Source organism: Elephantulus edwardii, unplaced genomic scaffold, assembly GCF_000299155.1.
Source record: "Elephantulus edwardii isolate Elephantulus edwardi_28Jun2011 unplaced genomic scaffold, EleEdw1.0 scaffold00214, whole genome shotgun sequence".
Classification (NCBI taxonomy): Eukaryota; Metazoa; Chordata; class Mammalia; order Macroscelidea; family Macroscelididae; genus Elephantulus; species Elephantulus edwardii.
The window spans coordinates 4,621,264-4,626,288 of NW_006399964.1; the positions used below are offsets into that span (position 1 = coordinate 4,621,264).

At 42.9% G+C, this 5,025-nt stretch overlaps 1 pseudogene; it reads left to right on the plus strand.

Moving 5' to 3' along the window:
• Window positions 1–720, plus strand: part of LOC102864663 — a 1,164-nt pseudogene extending 444 nt beyond the window's left edge.
• Window positions 721–5,025: the final 4,305 nt, after the last annotated feature.

Consider the following 5,025-nt stretch of genomic DNA (forward strand, 5'->3'; position numbering starts at 1 on the left):
GGAGCAGGAATACACCCTCATGGGGACAGATGGCCACCCCTTTGGTTGGCCTTCCAATGGTTTCCCTGGACCCCAAGGTCCCTATTACTGCTGCGTGGGAGCAGATAAAGCTTACGGCAGGGACATTGTGGAGGCTCACTACCGGGCGTGCTTATATGTCGGCATCAAGATTGGGGGGACAAATGCAGAAGTCATGCCTGCCCAGTGAGAGTTCCAGATAGACCCCTGTGAAGGAATTGACATGGGAGATCATCTCTGGGTGGCCCGTTTCATCCTGCACCGTGTGTGTGAAGACTTTGGCGACCTTCGACCCCAAACCCATCCCTGGGAACTGGAACGGTGCTGGATGTCATACCAACTTTAGCACCAAGGCCATGCGAGAAGAGAACGGTCTGAAGCACATTGAGGAGTCCATCGAGAGACTAAGCAAGCGGCACCAGTACCACATCCGCGCCTACGATCCCAAAGGAGGCCTGGACAACGCCCGGCGCCTGACTGGATTCCACGAAACCTCCAACATCAACGACTTTTCTGCCGGTGTGGCCAACCGTGGCGCCAGCATCCGCATTCCTCGGACTGTTGGCCAGGAGAAGAAGGGTTATTTTGAAGACCGCCGCCCCTCTGCCAACTGTGATCCCTACTCGGTCGGTGACAGAAGCCCTCATCCGCACATGTCTTCTCCACGAAACTGGCGACGAGCCCTTCCAGTATAAAAACTAAATGGACTAGACCTCGAGTCATCAAAAGCCCCCTCTTTTTCATCCCACGCCCTCTTCTCCTTTCTCCTACTTGTTTCTACTAGCTGTAATTCAGAGGGCAAAATATCAAGGTCTTTTTTATTCCTCAGGCCCAATTAATAACTCTTGTTTTTTGGGGGCCAGGGTAGAGGGGTCAAGTTCTTAATCTCTTCGCGGCCATCCCGCCCCTTTTCCCCATCACTGAAGCTTTCTTGAAGACTGAGGAATAGTGCATTAGTGGGGAGAGGGTAGGGAAACATAACTACTGCTTCCATTTAATCAGGTGTGTTTGTCCAGTAGGCATAGCTATCCAGACAGAACATTTATGTTTGTGAAGGAAGGAAAGGAGGAATTTATTGAGGTAGCTGAAGTGGGAGGGCCTGACTTAATCCTGTGGTAAAGTTAGGATTTCCTTGTTTGGGTGGGAGACTCCATGGAAATTGAGAAGGAAGGTAGGGATATGACTAGACATATCTCTGCCTTAAGAAAAGATTCATACTACTTGGCCCTCAATGTTATAACACAAAGCAGAATAGTATCTTTATATTTAAATGTAAAAACAAAAAAATATATATATATGGGTGTGTGAATATGTGTGTTTTCCTAAAAAGAATAGGAGTCACCAGGAGAGAATTGATTTGAGTAGTCTGTTTAGAAGTCAGCCTCTCCTTTTGAGAAGGGTGAAGTACTGCTTGAGAAGTGGGCTATTATGTTCCACTACCACATGCAGGTTTCTGCCCACCCTTCTGAAAGGAGTGAACACCAGTCAGCCAGTGTGTGGAAGCAGGAGGCTTTGGGTCATCAAGTTGATAAGATACATGTACTTCTACACACACTCACATACACAAGAGTTTAGAAATAGGAGTTGTCTGGTCAACTTAAGCATGTTACCGACAAGGGGGTATTGGGTTATTTTCTGGTGGGAGTAGCATGTCACTAAAGCAGGCCTTTTGATATATTAAAAAAAAAAAATTTTTAAAAAGCAAAAAAAAATACCTAATCACATACCCCTTCTAAATAGTTTTCTCCCTCATCTGTTTCAATGCAGTATACATTATTGAACCCATCTTTCTCAGTCTCTCCCCAAACCCTCGGTCAGTCCTGTTTTACAGCAGTGGCATCATGCAGTATTTGTCCTTTTGTGACTGAGATACTTCACTCAGCATAATGTCTTCCAGAGTCACCCATTTTGAATAATATTGCATGAGTTCCTTGTTTTTCTACGCAGCGTAGTATTCCATTGTGTGAATATACCCCAACTTCTCTATCCATTTGTTTGTTGATGAGCACTTAGATTGTTTCCAACTCCTTGCTATTGTGAACAAAGCCACAATAAACATGAGTGTGCATATATCTGCTTGGATGTCATTTATGATCTCTTCGGGGTATATTCCCAGTAGTGGAATTGCTGGGTCAAATGGTATGTCTATTTGCAACTTTTTGAGAAAGCACCATCATTTTACACTCCCACCAACAGTGAATAAGGGTTCCAGTCTCTCCACAACCTCGCCAGCATTTGTTGCTTGCTGTTCTGTTAAATTTTGCTATTCTGACTGGGGTCAGATGATATCTCATAGTTGTTTTAATTTGCATCTCTCTTAGAGCTAGGGATTTTGAACATTTCTTCATGTGCTTGTTAACCATTTGAATGTCTTCTTCAGTGAAGTGTCTGTTCATATCCTGTGCCCATTTTTCTATTGGATTATTTACCTTTTTATTGTTGTGGTGCTTAAGTATTTTCTAAATTCTGGATATAAGTCCCTTACCTGATATGTAATTACCAAATACTTTTCCCCTTTTCATCCTGTTGTAGAAGTTTTTGGATGTGCATAAGGATTTGGTTCTTAGAAGATCCCATTCATCTATTTTATCTTCTGGTTGTAGGTTTTTCAGGATACTTGGAAGACGGTTTATGTTGTGGATTAGGATTTCTAGCGTTGTTCCTAGCTTTTCTTTAATAAAGCCTGGTGCGTCTGAGACACTCGTGTGCGGGCCAGTCTGTCATGCTGAGCCTACCATGAGTTCATGCACCCAGTTCCAGAGGTTGCCGACACCTGGTTAAGTCAGCTGGGATGCACTCATACAAAGGGAATCTAGACCCAAAACAAGAATCTGTAACTCTGAGAGGGAGACAAATTCTTCAGGAATGATGTAACCAATAAGAGCCTAATATTGAAAACATATAGCCAACATCTACAATTTAACAACAAAAACACAAATAACCCAGTCAAATCTCTGGGCAAAGGATAGGCACAGAAATGTCATCAAACAGACTATCCAAATGGCCAACAGACACATGAAATGATGCTCAGCACCCTGAGGCATCAGAAGAATGCAAACGTAAACCACTATGGCATCTTATTTTACTCTCACTAGCATGTCCAAACAGAGTTTGGTGGCTTTGGGTTAAGGAATTGCACTGCCAATCCAAATGTTCCTGGTTCAAATCCACTAGCTGCTCCACAGAAAAAGGGTAGGCAATCAATTCCTATGTGTTTTTTTTCTGCCTCTGAAAACCCATTGGAGGGTCAGCTACTAGTTGGTTCTGACTCAAACAAAATTACAGGATGACCAAGAGAAAAATAATCTCAAGAGGAACATAACATGTGTTGAAAGGAGTGTGGACAAGTTGGAATCCTTGCCTCTTATGGGTGCAGATGCAAAATGGCTGAGCCATTGTGAGAAATAGTCTGGAGGGCCCTCAAGGAGCCACAGGGGGGCTGCCATAGGAGACAGCGACCTATGCCCAGGTGTACACCCCAGAGTTCTAGAAGTGATACTAAGCATGCATGTTTACCATCACTGCAGCGCTGTTCACAATAGTAAACAAGATGCAAACAACCTGTGTTCATCCACCGAAGCATGGACAAGTAAAACCTGGAGCATGCATACAATGGAATACAGATGGAGACAAAGAAAAATAAGCCCTTAAACATTTTACAGAGCTTGTGCTGACCAGATCACCTGTCGCGGCATGATGTCTTTCCAAAGACTGGCCCTTCCTGATATGTCCAAAGGATGTGAGACCAAATGTCACTATTCTTGCCTCTGAGGAGCATCCTGGTGGCACTAGATATGGATTATGTTGGGATTAACTAAAAAAGGTAATATATTCCAAAATTGATAATCTGGCAATTCCTTAAAAAGCTAAACACACAATTACTACCTGATTTACTAACACCACTCCTCAGCAAGCATTTCCAGAATTGGCTAGACAGAGACTAAAATTTTACCACCAAGGTTCACTGGAAAAGCACATCATGTGGAAAAAAGGGGCAGGCCAGAGAGAGAAGATCCCCAGCAAGATGGGTCGACACAGTGACTGTACCCATGGGCTCACAGACATCAGACGGTGAGGACAGCACAGAGGAGGGCCAGGGCCAGATCTGTTGCTCAGAGGGTGACTGAATGGCACCTAACAACACATGTTCGTTGCAGCATTATTCATAGTAGCCACAAGGCGGAAACTATCCAGGAATCCATCAACAGAAGAATGAATAAAAAATGATGGTATATACATACAGTGGACTAAGTGTTGAGCTGGTAGCCAAAAGGTTAGTGGTTCTGTTCTAGTCCACAAGACACTCAGTGGGAGGAAGATGAGACAGTCTGCCTCTCTAAAGTCCTAGAGTCTCAGAAGCTGGATGGGTAATTCTACTCTGCCCTCTGGCCGCTCTGTGAGTCGGAATGGACTCAGCAGTGGGTGAGTTCGAAAGAGAATTCAAGTTCTGATGCCCGGTATGACATGGATAAATCTTGAAAATATTCTGCTGACTGAAATAAGTCAGATATAAAGAGACAAATAAAATATAACACTATTTTTAGAAAACATTTGGAATAGCCTCTGGCTTTAAACTACAACAGATAACGTTTTGATTAGCAGTACACCAAGCTGTGCACTATACCCCTTGAACTCCTCCACTTTTAGAAAACATTTTAAAAAAAGAAAAAAAATTAAAAAAAAAGAAAACATTTAAAGTAGGCGAATACATAGAACAAGGATTATTGGTGGTTCCCAAGGACAAGGGAGGAGGGTGAATGGGGTTATTAAGGAATCCTGAGCTGCTGTGCAGGTGATAAAAGTTTAGGAATTAAATAGTGGTAACATACAATAAATACTGTGAATGTAACTGCTGTCACTACATAACACACCGAAGATGTATTTCTATGACAATCTTTGTTATACTGACTCTAGTAAAATAGCTTTTTAAAGTTAATGAGAATACAGTGTTTGTTTAAATGGTAAGAAGGTAAAGCTACAGTGTCCCAGCAGCTTTAAACCATTGAT